Raw genomic sequence first — 16,995 nt, 5'->3', positions numbered from 1 at the left:
TACTCAATATTTGGGATCTTATGTGTTTATTGTTTTCTAATTTGCAGATTTGGGGTCATCATTCTGGCTAGATGTATACTTCCTTCCAATGGTCTATTATTCAAATTACATAAAGCAGTGACAAATTATCCTTCCAATGTTGATAGAAATTATTAGGACTTAACTTCCTTAACTGTTCTTTCAGTAATCCATTCATTCTTTCAATTAACCAATATGCTTGTAGATAATATGGAATGTGATATATCTATTCTATATTGTTTAATATAAAATATCTCTTCATTTCATTACCTTTGAAATGTGACCCATTATCACTTTGAATCTGCATTGGGGTTCCATAATATAGACTTATCATATCTAGAGTTTTACAGGTGTTTTTCTGAGTTGCATTCTTATAGGGACAAGCCACATGTAAACCTGAATAGATGTAACACAAGTACATATAAATTTGCATCCTTTATCATGGGGTAGGTGATCAATATAATCTATTTGCCAAATTTTGGGTGGAACTTTTCCCCTTGCTATCTCTCCAGTTAGTACCCAAGGAATAGTTGGCTTCTTTTCAAACTAATATATATATAACATTCCTCTGCTACTTGTTTTAACAATGAATGAGAGATACTAATACCACAGTGTTGTGCCCACCAGTATGTGGCCTGGACCCTTAAATGACCGACCACTTGATGGACCCATTTTGCTGGTACTAGATCATCAGTTGGTGTCAGATTAAGGACAATATGTTGAGTAGCAATCTTTGCTAGTCAATCAGCATGTGCATTATATTCTTGTTCTGGTGTGATGAGGACGACATAACCATCTACATGAAAAACTGACAAATTAGTAATCCAAGACATGTCCCATAATTTTTTGTCACTGACTTCTTTGCCATGAATCTCCCAATTTTGATTTTTCCAGGTGGGCATCCATGTAGCTAATACTTTGGCTACCACACACAAATCAGTGAATATATGACACTGTCCTCTTTGTTCTGTTCTGATAGCTTGATGTACTGCCATAAATTCAGCATATTGACTACTTCCATCTGTTCCAGTACTTTCTTTAATCTGAGTCTCCCTGAAGGGAAAAACTTGGATACAATGGTTCAGGAAGATCTGTAGGAGCAGTTCTTATTTCTCTACTCTGTCCAACATTAAACCCCTTTTCTTGATACATTTTGCGTAGTTCATTATTTGGAATACCATCAATTCTTCCAAAATCTATCTTTGCTCTCAATAGAGCAGTAAACAATTATTTTTTTATCAATCTATTCTGACTTTGAATCCACTGGGTATTTGCTATTCTCTCTCAAGGAAATTTATCTTTTTTTCCCATTCATTCTCCTAGATTACTTAGCTGTGAAATGTTACCCAACACCTCCAAAAGAGGATGCCCTGTCTCCCCAATTAGTAGTCAAAATTTGTGCTTATAAACAGGAGGAGCCAGCTTAACTATGGTATTTCCATGAAAAACTTCTAAGGGAATATCATGAAATGTATATGCATCTATGACCATGATAGCCATTTTCATTGCCTCCTCCTTTAACTTTCTCATACAATCTCTAAGCAAATACCAGGGTCTCCCTCTACAAAGCCATATAGAATTGGTGGAATACATTTTATTGCATTCATCTGATGGTAAAGGTAACAGATTGGTCATATTGTTATCTCCTAAAATATGATGATCCCTAAAAGCTTGCTGTCCAAAAGGGTTAGTGCTTGAAATGGATTTCAAGCAATCCGTGCTATCTGCCCATGCTGCTCTGGCCCCTTCATCACTGATTCTCACCATCCAAGACACTAACAATTCATTCATTCTTTGGGTAAATCAAATTAATATATAAGTAACCTCATGCTGAGTGAATTCCTCAATCATAACCCTGAACTTTGTGTGGCCTCCCTGTTTCTCCTGCTTCTAATGCTTAGTATGGGGCAAACTTCTGCCCTTGTAAAAGCTTCCTCATCTAACTGTTTCATTTTCCTCCCACACATTCACCTGGCAGTGGTCACCATAGCAACTAGACTGAGCCTGTGCCACCTGCACTTTCCTTTTATTAACTTCTGGTTTCTTTTTGAGAACTAGATACACAGCAGCCTTGTCTTCTATCACTTGAGATTCCCCAACTTACTCTTCTAAAGGAGAGCTTGAATACTGACTCCCTTTCTATCTGAGTTTTCTCTTCAAGCACTTTGTCTCTTCTTTCACATATAATATGGTAAACTGTTAGTAAAATCCAGCTTCTACATACTCCTTCCAGTTCTTTCCCTGGTTTTATTGGTATTCTTTGCAAATATGTTTCTAAAGATTTAAGTTCTCCCTTCTGAAGTCCTGCCTCCCAGTTTTCATAGAGTCCTGTACTTTTAGCCCATTCCCTTACTAAGAAAGAATAAAATAAATCTTTCCATCCTGGAATATCCATTTCTTCCTCTAAAATCCTTTTGCCTCCAAATAGAGGTTTGATATTTAGTGACATTATCCTTGTGGCCAAATGTAGCACCAACACAAAATTCACTGTACCAAAGGTGACTATGAGTATGCTGGCACAATTATGAATTGTAAAATATAACAGACTCTTCATATATAAGACAGAAGCAAAACATTTATTCAGACCCCAGAAAGCCCAAATCTCCAAATCAGAAAGCCAAATCTCAACAACAAGAAAGACAAATTCATCACAGCATCAAAGAAGTTAATATACCTTATCACTGTGGAGAGCAACACCATACCTTTAGTCTTCCCAGAAACAAAAACTCACAAACCTAGATGTCTCCTTGCCTGCATCCTCTCTCTCACACCATGTTAACTGCTCTGATTTCCATCTTCTTTCTCCCTTAATTCAGCAAACTCCACCCACCACATGTTCCATGTGATTACATTTGGCCTATTAGGCGGCAGGGAAGATCTTCAAAGCAGGAAAGATCTTCAAATTTCCTGAAGCCTATAAAGGAGCAGGGAAGATCTTAAAATTATCATTACCATTACAAGTAAGCACTCCAGATAAGTGCTGGAGATACAAATAAACAAAAGATAGCCCCTGCCATTGATAAGTTTATAATCTAATGGGAGAAGATAATATACAAAAACAAGTTAAAATGTGGGGGGAAGAGGGTGGTACCAGAGGGAGCATGATTTAAATGGACTCGAAATCAACCAGAGATGGTAAATGAAGTCTACCTGGAAAGTTCTGGGCCCTCTGTAAAGGAAGACTTTTTATTGCTTTGTCCTCCACCTCCCCAGTCAGAGGAGAAAAGCAGCTGAGGATACTAATGCCAATGGCTGAGAAGAGAGAGAATCATTATAGGGATGCATGGGGACAGATAACTCTTCCAAGAAATTTACTTGTAAGATGGCAGGGTAGAAATAGTACTTCCACACAGCTCCCACACCCACTTCCTCCAAGTCACATAAAAATGACTATAAACAAACTTTGGAGCTACAGGACCCACAAAATAACAGATAGAAATTAACTTCCTGCTAAAGAGAGCCCTGCAGTCAAGGAGGAAGCGACCAGTGCAGGAATCTGGGAACCAAGCTCAGTCCTGCATGAGCCAGAGGTTTTGGCCTCAGGGTGGCCACAATCAGCCACCAGCTGGGGGGACTTCACATCACCAGCAGCTTTGGTGGTTTCCAGAATTATCAACCCATAGATGCTAAAGACAAAGTGAGAGGTCAGTGCAGTGTGGACATTGGGAACAGGGAGTTTGAGAGTGTGTTCCAGTTTTTGACCCATAAAGGGAAAAGTGGCTGAGGTGTGGTGCCCATACAGCCGCCTCCACATGACTACTACAGAGCTCCTGGCCTGCAGATTGTAGGGGAACCACACAACCAGTCTGAGGGGTAATCACTCTTGCTTTAACCTTCTTGGATCTGGATTACTGTCTAGGGTGAAGGTCCTGGAGTGTATGGCCAGTTTGCCAAAGTATGTGGAGGCTTCAGAGAGAGCACCCAAATAATAGCTCTGGCATCTGTGAAAGCCCCAGTGACTGGGGACAAAGCTCCCCTCTCTGATAGCATAGTTCTACTGTGGCAAAAATCTCAAAGGTCAAGTAATTGAATGGCAACATGAGCAAGCAAAGAAGCAAAGCAAGCTAAACAATTCAACATTAGACTCCTATTCTTGGGGAAGAAAGAATCAAAGCATGAAACAGGAGTAAGACAACAGAGACAGAACTCCTGCACCAAAAGCTTCCAAGAAAAATCTGATCTGGTTACAGGCCATTGAGGAGCTTAAGAAGATGTTGAAAACCAAATAAGAGGTCGAGATGGTGGAGTAGAAACAGGACTTTTACAGGGTTGTGGCTTCCACCTCCCCTAATTCATGTAAAAGGGGACCCTGAACAAACTTTTGAGCTACAGAACCCACAAAATGACACAGAAAATCTAACCTCCCACTGAGGACAGCCTGGAATGCTGGCAGCAAGCTGCCAGTGGAGTACACTGGGAGCTGATCCCAGCCCCATAGGAGCTGGAGGTTTTAGCCCCAGGGTGGGCCTGACCAACCACCAGCTGGAGGAACTTCAGATCACCAGAAACTTTGGCAGTTTCCCCAATTATCAACACACAGATGCTAAGGAAAAAGTGAGAAGTAAGTGCAGTGTGAACTTCGGGATCCAGTAGTTGGGAGTGAAGTCAGCCTTTGTCCCTGGGGCAAGAAGCCTCTGAGGTGCTGTGGCCGTGCAACCACCCCCATGTGGAAGCTTCAGCTACTGGTCTGCATAGTGAAGGGGAACCAAGTGACCAGTCTGAGGGGTAATCGCTCTTCCTTTAACCTGCTTGGATCTAGATTGCTGTGTAGGGTGGAGGTTCTGGGGTGTGCAACCAGCATGCCAGAGTGTGTGGAGGCTTCAGAGAGGGCACCCAACTAATACCTTCAGCAGCTGAGAAAATCCCAGCATTTGGGACGAAGCTCCCCTGTCTGGTGGCAGAGTCCTACTGTGGCAAAAAGCCCAGGGGCAAGTGATGGATTGGCGATATGAGCAGTTAAAAGAAGAAAAATAAACAGAGCAACTCAATTTAACCTCCTATTTTGGCAACAAAAAGTATCAAAGCATGGAACAGGAGGAAAACAGTGAAGTCAGAACTCAGGCACCAAAAGCTCCCAAGAAAAATAAGAGCTGGTTATAGGCCATACAGGACCTTAAGAAGCAAATAAGGGAAGTGGAGGAAAAATTGGGCAGAGAAATGAGAACGATGCAAAGAATTATGAAATGACAGTCAACAGCCTGACTGAGGAAAATAACACCTTAAAAAACAGACTAACTCAAATGGCAAAAGAGGCTTAAAAAGGCGATGAGGAGAGGAATGCATGAAAAAGCTGAATTTGTCAGGTGGAAAAAGAATCTCAAAAGCTCACTGAGGAGAATCATTCCTTCAGAATTAGACTGTAGAAATGGAAGCTATTGACTTTATGAGAAATCAAGCTGCTGTTAAACACATCCAAACAAATGAAAGAATAGAAGGCAATGTGAAATATCTCATTGGAAAAATCACTGACCTGGAAAACAGATCCAGGAGAGATAATTTAAAAGTTACTGGACTACCTGAAAGCCATGATCAAATAAAGAAACTAGAAATCATCCTGCAAGGAATTCTCAAGGAAAACTGCCCTGAAGCTTTAGAACCACAAGGCAAAATAGAGGTTGAAAAAATCCACCGATCACCTCCTGAAAAAGATGCGCCCCCCAAAACTCCTACAAATATTACAACCAGATTCTGGAATTCACAGATCAAGGAGAGAATATTACAAGCAGCCAGGAAGAAACAATTTTGAATATTGTGGAAACACAATCAGGATAACCCAGGATTTGGCAGCTTCTACACTGAGGCATTGCAGTGCTTGGAGTACGATATTCTGGAGTCCATAGTAGCTGGGATTAAAACCAAGAATCACCTACCCAGAAAAACTGAGTATCATGTTTCAGGGGAAAATATGGTCTTTCAATCAAAAGAGGACTTTCAAGCATTCTTGTTGAAAAAACCAGAATTGAGTAGAAAATTTGACACTCAGAAACAAGAAGCAAGAGATGTATGAGAAGATAAACAGGGGGAAAAATCATAAGGAACTAATCAAAATTGAACTATTTACATTCCTATGTGGAAAAATGGTCATTGTAACTTATGAAACTTTTCTCAGTATGAGAATAGTTGAAGGGAATAGAAATGCATGTGTGTGTATGTGTATACACATACATACATACATTCATATGTCTTTGTAGGAGGGTATATGGGCTTATGAATACATAATTTGTGTGCATATTCATATGTGTGTATATATGTGTACAGGTATACATTGTCAGAGGTCGCAGGACCAATTGAATAGGAAGGGATGATACTTAAAAGGTGAAATTAAGAGGTAAGAGAGGAATATAATGAGAGGGCCTGGGGAGAGACAGAATGGGGTAAATTATCTCATATAGAAGAGGCATTTCCATTATGGAAATGTTTTGCATAGCTACACATGTACAACCTATATTGAATTACTTATCTTCCCTGTAAGGGTTGGTGATGAGGCAGGAAGAGAATGATTCTGGAATTCAAAGTTATAAAATCAAATGTTTAAATATATTATTATTGTTGTTGTTATTATTATTATTTTACATGTAACTGGAGAATAAGATATACAGGCACTGGGACATAAAGATCCACCATGCCCTACTGAAAAGTGGGAGGGGAAATGGGGGAAGATATGGGAAAGAGCAGATTAGGGTAGGGGACATTCAGTGGGAGTGTTGTTTAGGGGTGGTGGGAAGGGTGAAAATGGGGAGAAAATTTTAAACTCAAAATCTTGTGTAAATGAATGATGTGTACTAAAAAAGAAATAAAGGAAAAAATAAATTTACTTGTGAAGAGGGTATATATGGTGCAATAACTGAATGGGCTAGAAAGGTAAAGGGAAGGTGTTTAAAAAAGAAATAGGAAGACTTCTGTATATATGTAGGTAAATCCATTTAGAAAGCATTTATTAAATGTCTACTGTGGCAGGTACTATGTGAGGCACTAAGGACACAAAGATAAAAACAAAACAAACTTTGCCAGCAAGTCATTTCTGTTCTATTAGTGGGGAAAAAAAGTATTCATGGGTAGATGGTAAAATGAACAGTTCAGGACTTGAAGTGAGGAAAATTTGAGTTCAAATCCTGTCTCATCTGTGTGATCCTGAAGAAATCATTTTACTTCTTCTAGCGTCAATTTCCTCAAGTATAAAATGGGAATAATAATATCACCTACCTCACAAGATTGCTGTGAGGATCAAATGAGATATTTGTAAATAATTTTGCAAACCTTAAAGCACTATATAAATGTTTCTCGTGCTGCTCCTTTTTCTTTTTCTCCTCCTCCTCCTTCCAGAAAATGAAACATAGAATAAGTACAAAGCAATTTTCTGGGAGTGGATGCAACTCCAACATCTGGGGGAATCAAGAAAGTAGAAGGTGGAACTTGAGGTGAGTTTTGAAGGGAACCAGAGATTCTAAAAATGAGTAGGGAGAGCATTCCAGGCATAAAGGACAACCTATATAAAGACATAACGGTCAGAGGTGGAATGGTATATATGGAGAACCTCAAATAGAACACTAAAGTGGAAAACATAGACACAAGGCTGTGCAAGAGGGATCAGAGTGGGGTATATGTATTGGGAAAATACAAATGAATTAAGAGACTTGAAGTCATGGTAAAGAAAGGAATAGTTTTGTATGAGTGAAAGAGTGGGAAGGTAAGTTGGAAATTATGACTAGAGTAGAAAACTTCAAATTTTTTAATATTGGAGGTAATACAATTTTGAGAGATGGTAAGGTCTAAAGAATGACCGTATCTGTGTCTGACTGGCATGGGAATTGAGAAGAAATAGGTTGATGGAGTTGATGATTGAAGAATTATCTGGTCAGTTTGTCAGAGAGGTCCACAAGAACACAGAAATTCTTAAGAATAACTTTAGATAGGGGCAGCTAGGTGGTGCAGTGAATAGAGTACCAGCCCTGGAGTCAGGAGGACCTGAGTTCAGATCTGACCTCAGACACTTAACACAAAAACTAGCCATGTGACCTTGGGCAAGTCACTTAACCCCAATTGCCTTCCAAAAATCAAAAGCAAAAACAAAACAAAAAAAGAATAACTTTAGATTGTTGGAAGAAAGATACTTTTTGATGGCAAAAATAATACCAATATACTGTTGGTTCAGGTTCAATGTAGAGATAAAATAAGGCATCCTCAAGTCATTGAACTGCTATCAAAAGGAGGCTTGCTTTACTCTAACCCAAAAGGTATATGAAACAAAGATACAGTGTTGCTTAACTTCTCTGTATGTGTCTCTCTTATATCCCCATAAAAATTATCTGATCAGAAGGGCAAGGTATTGTAATTCTCATGGTTGTCAGAATTCCACCCAGTTGGGGTGGCATCATTTCCTAGTGGATAGGATTTTTGTACTCCTAGGTAACCAGGAAGCAGTGTCAACAGAAACAGAGTCCAATCAAGTCCTTGGAACAACCTTGTTGCCTTTTAAGGAAAACTAATCCCTACTGCTGGGAAATGGGAGAACTCTGATCATATCACAATACCTATGAGCCAGGTATTAAAGTAGGCTAAATGATGGGTGAACCAGGTTGCAATAAGACTGGAGAGAAGTAGGAGTGATTAAAATATGGGTAAGATTTTCAGGAGGAAGTAATTTACATTTGCCACTTGTACCTAAGGAGCTGTGTCTGGGTAAGTAGGATGGGGAGGCAATGTAATGCAAAATGTAGTGATTTCACATGGTAAATCTGCCTCAGAATTCTGACTCAGATTTGGAATGTTAGTTATTTGGATGTGAACTATATAAGGTTACTTCCCTGAATGTTCTTTACTCCTTTTATTGAGGATGCTGGGCTCCTATACTCTAATCAAGGCAGCCAACATAGGCTGGATATAAGAGATTACTTTCCCAGGTGTCTTAAAAAAATAAATGATCCTATGGGATATGTCTTATGGGACAGTGAGGTTGGTAGTAGGTCACTGACTCTTGTTAGAAGACTGCCATGATTTCCCAAGCTGCTTTAGAGTTACTGGTAACTAACACTTTGGGACTCTGTGATTCTGTTTGCTCGCTTCTCTAGGTCAGAAACACAATAGTGTATACCACACTTGATAGGATTACTGCTTTTTAGGATTTCAAATGTCTTAGAATAATAATCCTAATATTCTGTTATTCTGTATGGCATCATGTAAAGAGCATTAAGCTGATATCTGCTTATATTTTTGTGGTGGCAATAATGTGTGTGTGTGGGGGGTGGAACAACATCAATTAATCAAGGGGGTAGTGGGCTTGAAATTGTGTCTCCCAAAGAGATGTCTTTCTGTTAATTATAAGACAGGTTCCCTTTGATCTCCAAAACCCATTCCCCAAAGGGACAGTTTGCCCCAATGATGCTTGGTAAAAGGTACCAAGGTAAAGTTTCACTGCCTAAATCTGAAGATCAAGTTATAAAGCCCCTAGGTTGTGAAGATATGGAAAGTTACTACATAACCTACAGGTCAGAACAGAAGACTAAAATAAGATAATTAGGAACCTTCTTTCTTTTTTCTTTAATGAATGAACTATAGGTTGGGTGCCCCAATTTTTTCTCTAGACATAAACAGATCAGTGTAGAGGAGAAAGAGTGTTTGAAAATTCATTCCTTATTTCTCCTTTGCTTTTGCCCTTTTTTATCTTTTACTCTCTCCTCTGTCCTTCCCTGATAAACAAACTCTCTTTCTCCCTTTTTCTCTCAAAGTAAGCAGGTCACATGAAGGCCCCTGCCACCAAGTAGTATGGAGCTTCCAGATCTGATATAAGAGTATCAAGATTACAATGTGATAATATTCTGGCCTAACTTTTCTTCATGAATGGACTAAGACTGGATTTCTATGTTATTGTAATTTAAAATGAGTTTTAAAAGTCTTCCATAGAAGAAATTTTATTATATTTACTTGTTAAGTACAGTTTTTAAGTGTATATGAAGATATACTAAAAAGTCTTATATAAAGAATTAGCATTCTTTACCTTATAGGTGAATTCTCTTGTGTAAATGAAGCTGCCTTTGTCCCCTCTACCTTCGACTTCTTGGCACAGACCAATGGCAAACCTCCAGTTATCACTTTCTATGGGAAGCTCAGATGATGTATTTTCTACAAATCCAATCTACAAATTGCTCAGGGTGACTCAAAAATCTACTCTGAACTTACCAAGACACTGTAGCTGCTTCTGAACTGCTCCATAATGAATCAATCTGGGAAAGGGATTAAAATCAATCAGCTAATAGCCATTTATTATCAAGTAGGCATGGTGGAAATCCCTTGCTATATATTCTGTGAGTTCCCATTCAAAAAGTTGCCTGCAAGTCTCTCCATTTCTACCCAAATCCAGAAACTAAGCTACTCTCCTTTGTCAACCCACTCTCCTTATTCTTTGTCACAAGGCTGCTAACACAAAGTTGTCTCTAAAGGAGAATTGTAGTTCACCATGATATGTAGTTTTGGACATCCTCCTGGTCTCAAAGAGAATTTGTAGCATCTAAGGATGAGAAGATGTGGGTTTGATTTCTCCCACTTAGCAGTCATGAGACCTTGAACAGGCCACTCTGGACCTCCATTTCCTCATCTGTAAAATGTGAACAATGTTACTCAAATCACTTCTTTCACAGTGTTTTTGTGAGTACCAAATGAGTTTTTATAAAGTTATTTGTAACTCTAAAAGGTCAGGTAAATGTGAGTTATTATTATTCCTTCTCATATTATACTAGTAAGGAAGGATGGTATTCTTTTTTCCTATTTTATAGCTTGAAATGAGAACATGAGTTACATAATAAAATCAGCTGAATGTCCAACTGATTGGTCTAAATCTAAGGCATAGCAACTTTTCATTTACCTTACTCTTGACCTTCAATAATGTAATTCCAAAACCCTTCTTCCTGTACTGTTTCTCACTAAATAAAGGAAGAGTTTTTAATTTTGAGGTTTATGATTTAAATATTCAAAGGATGTGCAATATATAATCTTCTGGTAATAAAGTCTCCTAAAACTTCCAATAATGAGCATTTTTTGTGATTTTTTGTTTGTTTTTTTAATTAAATTTTTATGTTAATTTTTAGTTTACATCATTCATTTACACAAGATTTTCAGTTACAAATTTTCTCCCCAGTTTTCCTGTACACACCACCCCAAAACAAAAATCAACTTTGGTCCTGTCCCTTTTCAAAAGTGTGTGCTTCCAAATTCCCTCCCTCCAAGCCTGCCCTCCCTTCCATCATTGGCCCTCTCATCCCCTTCCCCCCTACTATCCTGTAGGGTGAGATACACTATTTATTGTATATGTCATTCCCTCCCTGAGCCAAATTCAAAGAGTGTAAGGTTGACCCATTCTCTTATGCCTTCCTGTTCTTCCCCTCCATTGTAACCATTTTCCATTACCTCTTCTATATGAGATAGTTTACTCCATTCTGTCTCTCCTCATATCCTCTCATTATATTCCTCTTATCCTGTAAACATATATATTTATATATACATATACACATTCACATATGTAATCTCTGATAAAGACTATATATATTTCAATTCCCTTCAGCTATTTTCATACTGAGAAAAGTTTAATCAGTTACAATTATCATTTTTCCATGTAGGGATGTAAATAGTTCAACTTTGATAAGTTCCTTATGGTTTCTTTTCCCTGTTTACCTTTTTATGCTTCTCTTGCTTCTTGCATCTGAATGTCAAATTTTCTATTCAATTCTGTTTTGTTCTTCAATAATACTTGAAAATCCTCTACTCCACTGAATGACCATATTTTTCCCTGAAACATGATACTCAGTTTTGCTGGGTAGGTGATTCTTGGTTTTAATGCCAACTCCTTTGACATCCAGAATATCATATTCCAATCCCTTCGATCCCTCAGTGTAGAAGCTGCCAGATCCTGTGTTATCCTGATTGTGTTTCCACAATATTCAAATTGTTTCTTCCTGCCTGCTCGTAATATTCTCTCCTTGATCTGGGAATTCCAGAACTTTGCTATAATATTCCTAGGAGTTTTTTCTTTGGGGGAGGGGATCTTTTTTTTTTAAAGCAATCGGGGTTAAGTAACTTGCTCAAGGTTACACGGCCAGTTATTTCTGGGTGTGGTGCTGAGTGTCTGAGCCCGGGATTTGATCCAGGTCATCCCGACACTGAAGCCGGTGCTCTTACTCGCTGTAGTTGATGCATTCTTTCAACCTTTATTTTGCCTTCTGATTTTAAAATATCAGGGTAATTTTCCTTGAGATTTTCTTGGAGGATGATTTCTAGGTTCTTTCTTTGATCATGGCTTTCAGGTAGTCCAATAACTTTTAAATTGTCTCTCCTGGATATATTTTCCAGGTCAGTGATTTTTCCCATGAGATATTTTACATTGCCTTCTATTCATTCTTTCATTTGTTTGGGTCTGTTTAACAGCATCTTGATTTCTCATAAAGTCACTAGCTTCCCTTTGCTCCATACTAAATTTGAAGAAATGATTGTCCTCAGTGAGCTTTTGAGATTCTTTTTCCATCTGGCAAATTCGACTTTTTAAGGCATTCCTCTCTTCATTACCTTTTTGAGACTCTTTTGCCATTTGAGTTAGTCTGTTTTTTAAGGTGTAATTTTCCTCAGTCAGGATGTTGACTCTCATTTCATAATTTTCTTGCATTGTTCTCATTTCTCTTCCCAGTTTTTCCTCCACTTCTCTTAACTGATTCTTAAGGTCTTCTGTGGTGTGTAACCAGCTAGTATTTTCCTTTGAAGCTTTTGGTGCAGGAGCTCTGACTTCACTGTCATCCTCCTCTTCCATACATTGATCCTTTTTGTCCTCAATATAGGAGTCTAATGTTGGATTCTTCTGTTTGTTTTGCTTCCTTTGCCTGGTTATGTTGTCACTCAATCACTTGACCCCTGGGCTTTTTGCCACAATAGGACTCTACCACCAGACAGGGGAGCTTATATGCCAAACGCTGGGGTTTTCTCAGCTGCCAGAGGCAGTAAGCTGGTCACACACCTGAGGACCTCCACCCTAGACTGCAATACAGATCCAAGCAGGTTAAAGCAAGAGCGATTACCCCTCAGACTGGTCATTTGATCCCCCTACAGTTTGCAAGTCAGGAGCTGAAGCTGCAACACAGTGCCAGCTGCGCTGAGGCATCTCAGCAGCTTCTCACCCTGGGTGCAAAAGCTGACACTCTCCCAACTACTGGTACCAAATTACACACTGCACTGACCTCTCACTTTGTCCTTTGAACCTATATGTTGATAATTATGGAGATGGCCACAGCTGCTGGTGATCTGGAGTCCCTCCAGCCTGCAGCTGGTCATGCCCTCCTTGGGGCTAAAACCTCCAGCTCACAAGGGCATGGGCTTGGCTCCCAGAGCACTGGGCTGGCTGATTCCTGCCAGCCTGCCAGGCTGTCCTCAGCAGGAAGTTAGCTTCTCTGGGTCATTTTGTGGGTTCTACAGAGCTCCAAAATTTGTTCGGAGTCCCCTTTTACATGAATTGGAGAAGGTGGAAGCTGGAGCCTCTTGGAAGTCCTGTTTCTACTCTGTCATCTTCACTCAGCCCCATACAAGGACTATTTTAAAGAAATAAAATCAGCAAGACATGGAATCTCATTGGATATAGGCCCCACGAGGAGATTCTACTTGCTGAAAATTATAGACATTAGTGGCTAAGTTGGGATTAGAATAAAGTGTAACTATTATTCTCAGTCCTACTATTTATTCAGTCAGTAAGTCAATAGACACTTATAAGCAATTATACTATTATGTAGGCATCCCTCAGAGATATTGTGGGTTTGGTTCTAGATCACTGAAATAAAGTAAACATTGAAATAAAACAAGTGATTTTTTTGTTTCCCACTGCATATAAAAGTTATGTTCATATTATAGTGTAGTCTATTAAATGTGCAATAGTATTATGGCTTAAAAAAGTATAGACCTTAATTAAAACATTTTATTGCTAAAAAAAAAAAAAGAGGCTAAGTGTTATCTGAGCCCTTGTGATAGTAATGGCAATTAAAGATTCCCCTGTATTGGCTTGGTTTTCAAATTGATTGTGTTAAAGCCCAGAGTTTGTTAATCCCACCTGTGGGATGGGCTTGTTGATGTGAAAAGAAAGTCCTGAACTGGGAGGAGCTGGTGATGTAGATTTGGAGAGACACTAGAGAGAGGCGGAAGATCTTTTTGGAAGCAGCACCTCGTGGAGAGAGAGAGACTAAGAGAATTGCTGGTGGCCGCTTTGAATTGCCCTGGACTTTTGAGACCTGCCCCCTGAACTGCCAAGGACTGAGGAGACATGGCTGTTTTGCTGGTACTTTGTCTGTCTGTTTTGATGTTGTTTTGCCAGATTTGTCCACTGGTGAAAGACAGTCCTTTTGTTGAAGAAGTCCTGGAACCTGGCTGTTCGCTAAGAAGCCCTGAGACTGTCCTGCAGACAGAGAGTGAATACTGTCCACTGGTGAGGGACAGTGCTGTTGTTGCAGGGGTCTGGAGACTGTCCTGCAGACAGAGTGAATACTGTCCACTGGTGAAGGACAGTGCTGTTGTTGCAGGGGTCTGGGAGCCTTTCTGTTGGTTCAGAAGCCCTGAAGAAGGATTTTCTTGTTGTATGTTTACAGAAATCCTGGGAGAGGGCTTTGCTAATGTGTTCAGGGGTTCTAGGACTGTTCTACAGACAGAGGATAAATTCATGAAGGGACTGGCAATGTATCTTATGGCCTTGCTAAGCCTTGTCTCCCCAGGAACTAAGATTGCTGAGAACTTGCCTCGTGTCAAGATGAAGAAAAGACCTCCATTTGGGTATTAAGTGCTGTGTTTAAACTTGATGTAACTCTGGGGTAGATTCAATTGTGATCCAGGGGTGGGGAACTTTTGACCTTATGTTTGGAAACTAATCTCCATTTGAGAAGAGGGGCTTTGTGGTGGACTTAATTAAGGTATAGCCTAGGGGTGGAGAAGTATTTAGAACAGAGACTTTTTAATTGATTGAATGATTGGAAGGTCCTGGGGTGGGGTAGTACTTGGAGATTATTTAATCATGCTTAGTAAATGCTGTATTTTGAATGATGTCATGTTTTGATCTTCTCTGTTCTTGGTTTGTCACTGAACAAAATAGAGAGCACCTATGCTGGTATTTTGAACCTGGGAAGTTGCCTTCTTTTGGCATTACATTACAGCCCTCAGTGAGTCATGAGTCTTTCCTTGATGTTGATGACTGCTGACTGATTGGTGCAGTAACTAAAAGCTGGGGTAGTTGTGGCAATTGTTTAAAACTAAGACAACAATTAAGTTTGCCACATGGTTGTGACTCTTCTTTTTACTTGAATACTTAGAGGCCATTGTAGACTTATCAATTGGATATGTGGGTGATTATGATGAAAGAGTTAAGAATAAAAACAAGATTTTTAACTTAGGTAATAGAGAGGCAGTGTATTGTAATAATAATAATGAGCATTTACACAGCACCTACTATGTGCCAGGCAGTGTACTAAGCACCTTACAAACTTTACAATTCTCATAACAGATATTATGCTCGGCAGTAGGCATACAAAAACAATAATGAATGAAATAGTCCCTACATTTGTGGAACTCATCCTCTGGAAGGAGAAACATTTATATATCTTTCTATCTATATATCCATTTCTCCATTGTTTGATCATCTATTTATCTATCACCCATCATCTATCCATCAGTAGATTCAACATATATGTAGAACAAATACAAAGTAATTTGGGAAACAGCTAGAGGAATCAGGAAAGAGTTCATGAATAACTTAAAGAAGTGCTTATATTAAGCACCTACTTGTGCCAGACATGTTGCTGATCTGCCCTCAATAAGCTTATTTTCCAACATTTATATATATATAGGCAAAAACCCTAAAAAGACTTTAATGTAGTCTTGGCATTGCCGAGGAGATTAAGATGCTGGAGATTGATGCCTGTTGGTTTTCCAAGAGAGCTCTCCAAGTATTTTACCCTTTCTTTTTTTTTTGGAACTTTTTAAAACATAATTTAAAACTATTTTGTACCAGTACAATATATTAATTTTTATAAATGTAAAATTTTGTCAGCTGTTAAAGCATTTGCAAAAACCACACATCTTACTTCAGCTTTTATTGTACAATATCTATATGAAAATATTAATTTTAAATTAGAAAACATAAATTAGGCTTTCAATATAGAAGAGACAATCTGATTTTTTAAGACAATAATATATAAGAAAATCTACCCAGAAAATAACCAACTTTCACAGGTTACCAAGCTCAACAGGTGTTACAGAATGCCCAGTTTACAAAATGTTTTAAACCAGTACCAGGGGATCTTCATACAATTACATCTGTGCTCCATTATAAATTAAGTTGGTTTATTAAAAAAAAAAAGTTGAGGCATCTTTTAGTGTGAGCAAGCATTCCAAGTAGCTCTTTTCCCTTACTAATTCTCATAGTTCCAATGTGACGTCAATTGGCCCAATGAAATTCTGCAACCTATCCTTGTACTCATTTTCCTCTCTCATACTCAATTTCTGGCAACGTCACAGACAGTGACTTATGACTGTTATCGCTGTAATCATGAGGTTTTTCTACCCAATGTAAGCAAAGGCTAAGATTCAGTCTTTTATAAAATCAAGTTTATATATTTGCATCACAAAAAAAAATTAGTGTCAAGAACACTGTTTGGTCTCCTTGACATTTTGTAGGAGATGGTTTTCCCAGAGCTGGACTGGTAAATATACCACTATTCCCTGTAGTGTAATCCGTAAACATATCCCAGTGTTGAGCTGAAATGTAACGACAAAGTAACAAGATTGGAGAATGGAGTTGGAATGGGACAGGCTTCTTTCTGGGCGTGATACCACCATAGTAGTTAAAATACTGACTGTAAAGCTTGGTAGAAAGTAGACTTTCCATAGCCAAGTACAGAACCTGGAGGACTTGTTTGGTGGGATCTTGCAGCTCTCACACTGTCTGGCTAGGTGAATCATGTGCCATTT

Source organism: Petaurus breviceps, unplaced genomic scaffold (assembly GCF_028583685.1).
Source record: "Petaurus breviceps papuanus isolate PSGF00001 unplaced genomic scaffold, PetGlider_PUasm1.0 125, whole genome shotgun sequence".
NCBI classification, from domain to species: domain Eukaryota; kingdom Metazoa; phylum Chordata; class Mammalia; order Diprotodontia; family Petauridae; genus Petaurus; species Petaurus breviceps.
Note: the sequence above shows the minus strand (reverse complement) of the source record.